Source organism: Bidens hawaiensis, unplaced genomic scaffold, assembly GCF_021521415.1.
Source record: "Bidens hawaiensis isolate Kalapana, Puna unplaced genomic scaffold, B.hawaiensis_p1.1 tig00010817_1, whole genome shotgun sequence".
Lineage (NCBI taxonomy): Eukaryota > Viridiplantae > Streptophyta > Magnoliopsida > Asterales > Asteraceae > Bidens > Bidens hawaiensis.
Genome location: NW_027491835.1, coordinates 498,822 through 511,301, shown reverse-complemented (window position 1 = coordinate 511,301; position 12,480 = coordinate 498,822). Strand labels below are relative to the sequence as shown.

The 12,480-nt window shown below is 40.2% G+C and overlaps 2 pseudogenes across 1 annotated transcript; both read left to right on the top strand.

The window, feature by feature from the left end:
* Positions 1 to 7,373, top strand: part of LOC143536578 (G-type lectin S-receptor-like serine/threonine-protein kinase LECRK2) — a 38,234-nt pseudogene extending 30,861 nt beyond the window's left edge.
* A 1,000-nt stretch (positions 7,374 to 8,373) lies between these two features.
* LOC143536577 (G-type lectin S-receptor-like serine/threonine-protein kinase LECRK3) lies at positions 8,374 to 11,738 on the top strand (annotated as a pseudogene). The gene is made up of 3 exons (XR_013135908.1): positions 8,374 to 10,450; positions 10,542 to 10,895; positions 11,630 to 11,738. The product of XR_013135908.1 is annotated as a G-type lectin S-receptor-like serine/threonine-protein kinase LECRK3 (transcript).
* The last annotated feature ends 742 nt before the right edge of the window (positions 11,739 to 12,480 follow it).

Here is a 12,480-nt window from a genome sequence, read left to right as displayed (position 1 = left end):
CCGGACCTAGGCAACATGCAGCCAAACAGGGTGGGAAACCCCTGAGAGGCGATGAGGTTGTCGAGATCGGCCTGCTTCAATTTGCAGGGGATTTCATTCCACCTTTTGGTGGCCTTGGTCCTCCCTACTTCCTCCGATGTGGTTTCAACAACCTTCTTCCCCTTTCCTTTTTGCTTCAATGTCGACATCACCACAGATTTCACACGGCGTCTTCGAGAGGCAACGGAGGTGATTGAAGGGCTAGACGAGTATGAACTATCAGACATACAACTATAATAGCCGATAATCGAGGATTCCAATCGATGTAAACACTCAAATCAGAATTTGAAAGCAGAAATTTGAATTTTAGAAACAATGAAGATGAAGATAAAAATTTCCTAAGGGCCTGCTTTTATAGGACCAGGAGAGAGAAAAGTGGCAGCTGATCGGATTCCACGCGCCCCCACTCGCAGGGGCAACCCAAGGAAGGCGCGACACGTGTCCCTAACAGCTGTGTGAGGGGACAAAAAGATGTAACCGACCTGCCACGGAACAGACACGCGCCCTCACTCGCAGGTACAAACCAATGCGAGTGCGACACGTGTTCAAGACAGCTGTGAGGGGACGTGAAAGGCAACTGTAGCACCTCGAGCACACGAAACGTCTGACACGTTTACGGCGCACGTCATCACCAACCAACCACGTGTTTGGACCTTTCGTTTTCAACCAAATGGATAGAACTTCGCGCGACGATGGAAACAACCAAGAAAACGACAAAACCCCCTACAAAAGGACAATTCAGTGAGTCTAATATCTATCTTACCGCGCTCGCGCGAGATAAGACACACATTAGACTGGGGGGGCTTGAAGAGGTATGTACCCGCCTCAACACCAATCAAGGCGGGTCAACCCGCAAGATAAAGACATTATGAAGGCACAAAGCCAAAACCCAGGCGCATGGCGCATACAAAACATGCTCAGGCATCATATGCTCGCGCATCACATATGCGCGCGGCGCATATCGCATGCTCTTGCACATCACATATGCTCGCGCGTCACATATGCGCGTGGCGCACCAGCGCGCGGCGCATATCACACGCTCGTGCATATCACACCTGCGCATGAAATATCTGCGCGTGAGAATAAAAAGAAGACTTCGCGCATCCTCAGGATGGGCGCATATCACACGTGCACATAATCAACCTCGTCCTTATCCAAATCAGGGTTAGGGCAACCTTGATTGTGCACGTCAGACAATCTTCTAGAAGGCATCTTTTTAAGGAGTAAGAATATGCTGATGTTGACAGCTGCCAAATGAAAGGTCGACAACTCAGCATGACACATGTGCTACCACATGATTACAACCAACGAGAAAGCGCCAGGTGTCCCAGAGGACACATGGCGCAGTGCGGTTGGAGGAGGCCAACGAGGCTGAGCCCAACCAGTGGAAACCCTAGCACTATAAATACAGCATCAACTCCACTTTGATGAGACATTCATTCACACTCAATCATTTGACAGTTACAAGCAGTGATATCACATTCAATCATATTGAATTATATTCACTCACAGTCAGTTACAGAGAAAACACACAGTCACACAAATCAAGAGTATTCAGCGATTCAGCAATACTCTTGAGATTCACTTACATACAACATTATTATCTTCTCCAAAAGATACTGATTCTCACGCCGGAGGGTTACCCCAAAGAGGACCCCTCTGTCCCTTTCTGAGGGGTAAGTAACGGCGCTGTTCATTTTGTAGGTGGAAGAACTCGGATCCAGAAGAACCATCGGTGAAATAGTTTAATCACACCCGAGGAAAGTAGATCTGCTACCAGTGAGTAGATCCACGTTTCTTCAATTTGCATGGTAAAAAAATATCCTTAGCTAGCGCTAAAGCTTTGAAACTTTATGAAAATTTTAATATAAAAAGTTTTTTGTTAGCCGGCGCCCTAGAAAATAGAGGGTCGCCGAATTAAATGTCTCGTTAATAATAAAACTCTTATGGTGATAATATAATAGCCTCTCGGGCTTAAGACTTATTTGAGGTAAAAGATTTTACTTTATTCGAAGGTTTCATTTAACTTTTGAAAAAAAATATTATAAGAATAATAATAATAATAATAATAATAATAAATAAATAATAATAGTATTGTTAATATCCCAATTACTTAATTTGAATATACTTCGTATAACAAAATATTTTGTGAATATATGAATATATATATTTACTAATTGACTATTTTAAAATAATCGAGATTTAAAATTTCAAGTAAAAGGTGTTTATAAATGTGGAAAAGTATGCAAAATATAGACATGCTTGAAGAGGCTAAGTATTGAAGCCGAAAAATGAATACTCTTTAAGTGGACAAGGGATGCGGAGTAAAGTATGGCATGGCGGAAACAAGTTAGGCCTTTCTGAGTATTGCGGGTGTGCTTGGGTCACTACTATGGTAGCAGGATTGAAGCACAAGCATAGGGTAAGGCATATGGTTTAGGATAAATGGTTGCATAACAGGTCGTGTGAATAAATGGGTGGTGTTGAGTATGTATGGGTTCTCGGCAAGAGGTGGCAGTCGAAATTATCACAATTTGAAGCATTTTGATTTTGTGGTAGCCGAGTGGTGGAATTACACGTGTTGAGTATGTTTTGAAAAACCGAGTCCTTTTTACTCAAACAAAACAGCCTTGCAAGTTTTGCTCATACGTACTTTTTGTGTTTTTTTTCTTATACGTTAGGTTATCAAAATAGCTAAAGGCTTGAGAGTGTGAAAAAGATTTGTTCAGGTTAATAAAAAGAGTTAGATCGTGCTTCCGTATAAATTATTCGGCCTTGTAATGTATCAAATTTAACATTTATTATGGAATTATGTTTTTGATCTGATTCTGTAAAAATGACACATCAGCCCTGATCAGGTTGGGGTGTTACATAAAACCCTAACAATTTTGGGTTGATAAAGGCTATGATAATGAACCTGGCTTCATCGAAGTTTTCTCGATTCATTTATTCTTCGTGCTCAGTGCAAGGGCCTTTTTAGTCCAAAATCAATTTCGTTGAAACTGGTATTGCTTTGTGGAGGGCTATGATGACGGTATTATTTGGCGAGGCAACCGATGTTGCAGCCATAGCGGAGATCCGAGCCATGAGTGTTCGCTTGAATCTTATGTGTGGGATGTGATGACAACCCGTTATTTGAAATGGCGGAGATCTAAGCCTAACGTTTATGGTTGCGATGATCTCTCTCATAGGCATGGCCACTTATGTTGCAGCCATGGTTCGGAGCGGAACCTATTGTGATTACGCCTCTTCAGATCATTTATGGCTATGATGATGTTCGGTTTTGGCGTAGCCATGCATGTTGCAGCCATGATAACGACCTGAGCCTAGGTTTAACAATTTAATGCGCTTTTGTTTTGTTTGTATCTTCTTCATGTTTACTTTTTAATTGTGTCATCATATGTTTTATGAGAATTGAATCTTACTGTTTGTGTAAAGTAGTTGATTTGATTGTGGTTGCCAAACTCAAATCGATTAAATAATACTTCAACTGAGAGCTGATTTTGTATTTTGTTTTCTGTTAGCTTAATATTAGTTTATATATCTTCTTATCTTAATTTTTTTTATTACAATAGAAGGGTATTTGTTGTGTGATGGTGCAATATTTTTCTTAATTTTGTACAAGTTTGTTTTTGCTTCAATTAGGTCTTTTAGTTCCAAGATTTCCATATTCTTGATAACCTTCTGTCTCATATTGGTTGCTTCCAATATACCTTTTTGTATGACAAGTTGACAACATGTGTATTTTAGGCTGATCTCATGTTGTAATTTTTTTTTTGAAAGTCAGCAACAAGGGATAATGGCTCTTCCAAGGGCTGATGATGGTGCGTCGCAGCGCGTGGGATACAACTCTAGGCTAAACTTCTGAACTTTTTTTTATAAAATTAAACTTAGGACTAGAATGGACTAGAATATTATGTATATACCCATTTAACTCTTTTTGTAACTGCATATAACATTATACGGAGTAACTTATAATGCAATATGTCTTCGCATATACATTATCCTCCTTATAACATAGTGCAACGCTTGGGTAGTTTTGATTTGCAAATCAGTCTATTTGTTATAAACCACTTCTCACGTCAGATTAACTTTAGGCTAAGATACAAACTTTAAGCGGGTTAGAATTAAGTTCTACGGATCTATAAGGCGAATAATAAACCCATTGTAACCACTTATTTAACACCACCTCTACTAAGGGGTCTAAAAGCTTGTATTTGTTTAATTTCCTTTTGTTAGTTCCTTTGCTATTTTTCTTTTTTGGTTTTGGGTGTTTTGAGGTTCCTTATAAACTCCAAATAAATTTTTAATAAATTAATAAGTTATAAAAGTATAATTTATTAACTTTATTTTTATCCACTTAATACCTCCACTTAGGGCTGTCCAAACTGCTCGCTGCTCGAACTTGCTCGCTGTTCGCTCGTATTTTTGCTCGATTGTAAACGAGCCGCTCGGCTCAGATCGGTTTATAAATGAGCCAAGCAACGAACAAAGGTCTGCTCGATTCAGGTCCTCTCGAATATTATTTATTTATTTTATATATAATTATATATGAACAAATATATAAATATATAGACAACACACATAATAAAATATAAGTATACAATTTTTTAATCTCTTTTAAATTTTTCATTTTCCATCAATTTTATAGTTTTATTAGTTCGATTCAAGTTTTCAGAATACTAAAAGTTTGTTTACATGTTTATTATATCTCATTTCAAACTTTTTTGTCCTAAAAATTTACAGCATATTATACGCTTGTATAAAACTACTAATTTATTTACAAAATATATTATTTACAACTTTCAAACTTGTTTCTTACTAAAAATTTTAAAGTGAAAAAGAAATAATAAATTCTCGAAATCGCTCGATATTCGATCGAAAAATGCTCGATTCGATTTTAGCTCGGTTCGTTTTTCACTTGGTTTGAATTTCAATCGTTCGGTTCGGTCTGGTTGTAAACGAGCAAAGCAATGAGCAAGCCTTCTGTCACGGACCAAATATTTGAAGATCAAGATGCTTGATTTGTGTTGTAACACTTGGGTTTGTTGGCTCGTCCCGAACTTCATTGGGCACACCCTCAGTGGAAAAGAAGGCATACATGCCTCTCGCTTAATCTACAGCCATAGTTATAGTTATAGATATGTTTTATTCGTTCCAATAGATAGGAGACATGCCACAGAGTTAGCATTATTTTTATTCTTTATTGTGGGTTTAATAATTCAAAGGTTTCTTGGCTCTATTACAAGACTCGGGGAAGTAAAGATATTCATTATCTCTTGGTAGCAGAAATTGGAAGCCTCAAATTATTTTATTTAGCTGCCATGCTTATTCAACCATCACTGCATAAACATCGTTTCTAGTATGGCCTTGTTGTTAGTTATTATCTTCTTAAAGGTGTTCTTCCTTTTACTTACAGAAGGAGTCAATCTCCTATAATATCACCTTAGGTTCTTTGTTTGATTCTGGTAATTTTGTACTCCGTGGTCATATGGTTCTGATACGATATTAGGAGGGCAACAGCTTTCTGAAGGTTAGTCTCTAGTGCATCTGTTTCCCTCAAAACAGTTCCATGTGGGATGCTGACTCATACTGGGCCACTGGAACATTGACTCTCAACCGTAGTGGCTCTCTGTACTTAACGCATGGAAAGAGACAAGAGGTCATAAATTCATCTACGAGCTCAGGGTGGAGAAAGAATGTGGCAATAGTCTTTCGTGCCACTCTCACTCCCCAAGGTAACTTTGTTCTGTATTCCCACCGATTCACAGATCCCTCTAGTAACTCGACTGTAAAGACGGAATGGCAAGCCTTGCAGGACCCATGTAGGGCCAAAGGCATTTGTGGTGTTAACAGCTACTGTTATACCACCGCTGGCAAGGCTGATTGTCAATGTTTTCCCGGTTTCTTATTTTATAACGATTCTAGAGACGGTAAGTTCCTTGGCTGTTACAAGAATTTCACCGATGAAGAAGTCTGTGGTCGAAGTGGGTTACAACTTACTTACAAGATTACTTCCCTGGACAATATGGAGATTGGGGTCTACCCTTACTCTGTGAGGAATCTTAGCAAGGAAGCCTGTCTTAATACTTGCCTGGATGATTGCAATTGCTGGGTAGGCGTGTATGCAAAAGATAGTTGCAAAATGCCCAAGGATCCAATTATTTATGCAGCGCTTATTAAGGCAAAATAGCTACAGTCTTCATCAAAAACTAGTTTTCCGAAGGTGGAAGGCCAGTTACACAAACCGTTAGCAGCCTCAACAAACCCAGAACAAGGTGAAAGGAAAAAACTTGTTTCCATTTTAGCCATAACACTTGGCTTGTTTGCTCTCATCTGTACACTTTTGGCCTTCTCTAGTTTCTTTTACTACAAAGTGCATGCTCGTAGGTACCAGCGTATGTCTGAAAATGTTGATGTTGGGTTGGTAAGTGATCATTTCACTCTCCGATCATTCTCGTATGAGGAGCTTCATACAGCCACAGATGGTTTCAAGGAAGTGATAGGCAGAAACTCTATCGGGAAGGTCTACAAAGGGTTTATTTCTGAGGGCACAAAAGCGGTTGCTGTGAAAAGACTGCATACGAGGATGCTTGAAGAAAACGGAGGGTTCCAGGCAGAAATTACTGCTATCGCGCAAACTCATCACCGGAACCTGGTTCGCTTACTTGGTTTCTGCATACATGGAGCTGCAAAGCTACTGGTTTATGAGTTTATGAGCAATGGGTCACTGGCAGATTTTTTTAACCCGGAAACACCTGGCTGGAAAGAACGTGTGAGCCTGGCACTCGATGTGGCGAGAGGAATCTTGTATCTTCACCAAGAGTGTGAAACTCGTATAATACACTGCAATATAAAGCCTCATAATATTCTTTTTGATGAATCCTGGACTGCTAAGATCTCTGATTTTGGATTATCAAAACTATTGAGGCCAGAACAGAGTGGAACCCTCACTGGTGTTAGGGGAACAAGAGGGTACATGGCACCTGAGTGGCACAAGAACACTTTAATAACAACCAAAGTGGATATTTACAGCTTTGGGGTTGTGCTTCTCGAGATATTGTGTTGCACTGGCGATATGGAGATAGACATTTCGGGTGATGACAAAATGCCTTTTTTCACTTGGGTTTACACTTGTTTTGTGGCCAAGGATTTAAAGAGGCTGGTTGGATTTGAAGAAGTTGATATCTACATGTTGGAAAAGATGGTGAAAGTTGGACTTCTGTGCATCAAGATGATCCAGATGCAAGGCCTTCGATCAAAGATGTTATCCTAATGTTAGAAGGAACAACTGATATACCTGCCCCCCATCACCAATTCCTTTTTTGGTTTAGCTTAATTGTTATCGTTTTAGAGTTTTATTTGAAACAAAGCATGTAATCACAGAAACGTGTGCATTTATGAAAATATATTGAACATGATCCAAGGTGTTCAAACCTTTATATTTAAACTTGATGTATGATAATTTATGCTAATTGCGAATCGCGACTGAGTTGATGTTTGACTCGCCACACAAATGAGCTTACTCAAACCTTAGCCAGCTGGTGTGTAAATGCTTGCAGGTCCACTTGTTATTATGCCTATCGCCAGTTCTTTCTTTGATTTAGCTTGATTTTTATCTTTTAAATTTTATTTGAATCACAGCATGTAATCACAGAAAGCGTTTGAATTCATGTTATATGTATCGAACATCAGCAGTATTTTTAGTTTACGGGCTTATGTTTTGGTAAAGCTGGATATATGTATCTTTTTGTAAAGCTTGTGTGACATTTCGTATTAATGCGACTGAGTTGATGTTTGTCTTGCCAAACAAATGAGCTCACTCAAACCATAGCTAGCTAGTGTCCAACATACTTACAGGTCCACTTGTTTTTAGCCTATTAATGTTTCTTTCAGGATCACACTGACAGGTTCGGAAAAGTTAAAAAACAAAGACTTATTATTTTTAGTAGTCTTGCATTTGAATTTACTTGATTTATGAAAAAGGCTGAAAAATAATTGTGGCCTGTAGAGACTGGTGTTGATTGACACTATTGCTCGTTATATTTTCCACAAGTTGTTGGTCGATGGTCCAAGTCTTTTCATGTTTTGCTCTTTATTTTAATCGTGAGTGAGTTGATGTTTGGCTTGCTAGCCAGTGCTCTATATGCTCGCATGCCCACTTGCTATTATTCGTATAAATGATTCTTTCAACAACATAATGACAAGTGAGAAAAAACAGTGTATTCATAGTGGCCAGTCTGTATTGGTGTTGATTGACACTACTGTTCATTAAGTTATGAATTTACAGTCAATTCTCCAAGTCTTTACCCTCATTTTATGGGTGAATTGATTAACCTGCAACACACAATTTACTAATCGTTTCTTTGGTGCATATCATGGCTTCATTACTCCTTGCATGTCTCTTTCTTCTATTAATTCCCTACCATGGTTGATGGATCATCCATTGATTTGATAAGGCTGGGATCTTCGCTTGTAGCTGGTTCACAATCTACTGATGCCTGGCACTCCCAATCTAATCAGTTTGCATTTGGATTTTATCCACAAGGCACTGGGTATGTGGTTGCAATCTGGTTGGTGATCTTTGAAGAACTTCCAGTCGTGTGGACTGCTTATCGAGGTGACCCACCCGTTTCACCAAATACCACACAAAGCTTACCCATAAAGGGGAATTGGTTCTGTTGTCTGAGCAGAGCGGTGTTAACAAGACCATTGCAGTCAATATTTCCTATGCTGTGATGAATAACAGTGGAACTTTTGTATTGTAGAATGATAATAAGGATGTCGTGTGGCAGAGTTTTGACTCTCCTACCGATTCCATTTTACAAGGCCAGAGGCTGTTTACTGGGACTGAATTGGTTTCAAGTGTTTCTAGAACCAATTATTCTACTGGGCGTTTTCGTATGAAGATGCAGATGGATGACGATCTTGTTATGTATCCAGTATACACAGACGACGATTCTGTAAATGCTTACTGGGCTGAGGGTACCTATGACCCTACAAGTAACACCTCAAAGAATTACCTGTACCTAAACCATACCGGATTACTGCTTATGAATGGTAATAATTCACGACTCATCAGTTACATTTATACTGAAACCGAACCCCGTTATTCTGTCATACGTCGTCTGACACTTTGTGATGATGGAATACTTCGGCTATATTCTTACAACCATACTAACTCCACCCCTTCCATAGTATGGAAAAAACCAGATCTACCTTGTGATGTGAAGACCTTCTGTGGATTTAACAGCTACTGCACTATGAGTGGTGAGCAGCCTTATTGTTTTTGCCTGCCAGGTTCTGATTTTATTAATCGTGATCAGAAAAATATTGGCTGCCAGAGGAATTTCACAATGGTAAAATGCACAAGCGGGAAAGAAAACTCAACATATTACAAGATGGCCACTGAAGAGCATTTAGTGTGGTATGACCATCCTTACTATCGAGAGCTCAATATCAACAAAGAAGACTGCAGCAATTCCTGTTTGAAGGATTGCGATTGTGAGGCGGCTTGTTGGATGGAATTTGAGTATAGCCAATACCGTTTCTGTGATAAACACAAGTACCCACTGCGGTATGTAAGAAGAAAATTTGATGGTGTGACATATAAGGCTTTCTTCAAGGTGGGCTCAGAAAGCCTATATGGCCAAGCCAACGAATCCTATAATACTAGTTCAGCAGAGGTGCCACAAGGGGTGTTGAGTACAGGCAGCAAGACATGGGTTCTGATCCTTGTTATAACCATCGGGTTTTCCATCAATTCATGCATTTCCCTAAGTTTGTCTGGATTTTTCATATTCAAAACCCGTCTTCTAAAGTACAAGAGATTGTTGGAAAGTAGAACTCTGGGGTTGGCTGAGGACCTCATTCTAAAATCATATACTTACAATGAGCTTAAAAAGGCAACTAACGGGTTCAAACAAGAGTTAGGGAGGGGCTCATTTGGTACGGTCTATGAAGGCAGTATTCACAAAGGGAATAAACAGATAGCAGTGAAGAGGCTCGAGAAGGTGGTAGATGAAGGCGAGAGAGAATTTCGAGCTGAAATGCAGGTGATTGGGAAAACCCATCACCGAAATCTAGTCCGGCTCCTCGGTTATTGTGCAGAAGGTAAATCCGAGAGGCTTCTTGTTTATGAGTACATGAGCAACGGAACCCTTGCTGACCGTCTGTTTAAATCAGACAGGCTTCCAGACTGGTCTGAAAGAGTGCAAATCGCCCTTGACGTTGCTAGAGGAATCTTGTACCTTCATGAAAAATGCGAGTCACCCATCATTCATTGTGACATAAAGCCTCAAAACATTTTAATGGATGATTTCTGGACTGCTAAAATCTCTGACTTCGGAATGGCCAAATTACTCATGCCAGATCAATCCAAGACATTCACAGATGCTCGAGGCACTAGAGGGTAAGGGTACTACTAGTTCCAAGATTCATGTTATCTAATTGTTTATATAAATTGATACGCACCATATGTTTTCTTTTGGCTTGTGTCACAGTTACTTGTCACCCGAGTGGCAGAAAAATGTTCCAATATCAGTGAAGGTTGATGTTTTTAGCTATGGGGTCGTGTTACTTGAAATCATATGTTGCCGAAGGAACTTGGAAGTACGTGTATCCAATCCGGATGAAATTGTTCTCTCGAAATGGGTTTACAAATGCTTTGAAGGAGGGAAACTGGACCTGCTTGTCGGACATGAAGAAGTGGAGAACGAGAGTTTGGAGAGGTTTGTCAAAGTGGGACTTTGGTGCATTCAGGATGAACCTGCTCTTCGTCCCTCTATGAAGTGTGTGGTGTTGATGTTAGAAGGGATCACAAACATTGCTACTCCTCCTTGTCTGACTTCGACATGGTAATTATTTCTTTTGCCTGATTATGGTTTCAATTTTGTTCTTTTAAAACCTTATCTATTAAACATTACTCCAGTCTGGATTAGCGAATCATGTTGATTCCTGCTTAAGTACACTCCGTTAACAACTTAAAAGTTTTTTGACTGTTTAGTTAAGTTGCTATGTTCTTACGTACGCGGTCAGTCTCTTATCTTTAACCAAATTACAATGAAATCCGTCTAATAGTAACACTTTCTTCCTTCATTACAATCTTATGGTCACATGATCTTGATGGTGGTAAAGCGTAGGGGTTTGGAATACATCACCAAACTCCCAAGTGCTGGTATGGCTTTCCGGATCTATATGAATATGGAACAAATTAATTTCATTAATCAGTGTATCATTCTTTTTTCCACAGTACAAAGGGTTAGAATATTTGTGTAGGATCCCTATAACTTAAAACCTTATTCCAAATCCTGGCAAAAAGGCGGGTCGTATCCCTCAACTGGTGGCGGGTGCAAAATGGGTTTGGGTTAGGCTAGGTTCAGGTCAAACCCGATCTGGTTGAAATTAGTTGTTTTAGAAAAAAAAAAGTAACCAAATAGGTTCACCCATTATATTTTTATATTGTGGCTATTGGCAACGGCTGGAGGTGGCGGCGAAGGTGATGGGGACTACGATGAGATGGTCTCGGCCTTAGTAGCAGACTAGAGGGTGATGGTGGTGTTGGCGATGGGCGAAATTATTGTGGCTATAGTGGTGATGATGGTGTAGGCTGCAGGAGTGATGGCGGTGGCAAGGGGGCGGTGATCGTGGCGGGGACAAAAATGATCGCGGATGATGCTGGCCCAGTTGGACCGTTATAAGTTAACAAGTTAGTTGTATAAGTTGTCCGTTTGACCCATTGTATAATTTGAATAAACCCAAATTGACCCGTTGTCTAATTTGTATAATTGGTATGCATTTTTCCCCAACTCAACCCATTCTTTGAAGAAAGGGTCATGATTGCAATCCTAATGTGACATCTGCCCCGATCCGACCCGACCCAGGTACCCGTTTCTCTGATCCGATCTTTTTCTTTTATGATTTAATATTTATTTACACTTATATTTTACTTTAAATAATAATAATATATTTTCCTTCCCGCCTCTTTCTCTCTCTTTCTTTCCGCCGTCCCGTCCCTCTTCTTCTCTCTTTCCGCCTTCTGATCCCTCTTGTCGCCGTCCCGCCCTTAAGCCTTGTTTCCCTCTTTTTCTTCTAACTCTTTGCTTGTCCTTTGTTCCTTCCCGCCTAAGGTTGTCTGCGCAGCTCCACGCGCCAGACTCCTTGCAAGGAAGCCTGCGTGAAGACCATCTGTTCCAGCGATACGCGAGACGAACTCTTCTCGCAGCGCGCTAAGAATTGAAATTCTTCTCGCAGCGCGCTAAGAACGGTAGTTCTTCCCGCGACGCGCTAAGGATTTGTAGTTCTTCTCGCAGCGCGCTAAGAATCGTAGTTCATCCCTCGACGCGCGAAGAATTATAGTTCTTCCCGCGGCGCGCTAGGAATTTTAATTCCTCCCGCGGCGCGCTAAGAAATGTGATTCTTCCCGCGGCGCGCTAAGAAATG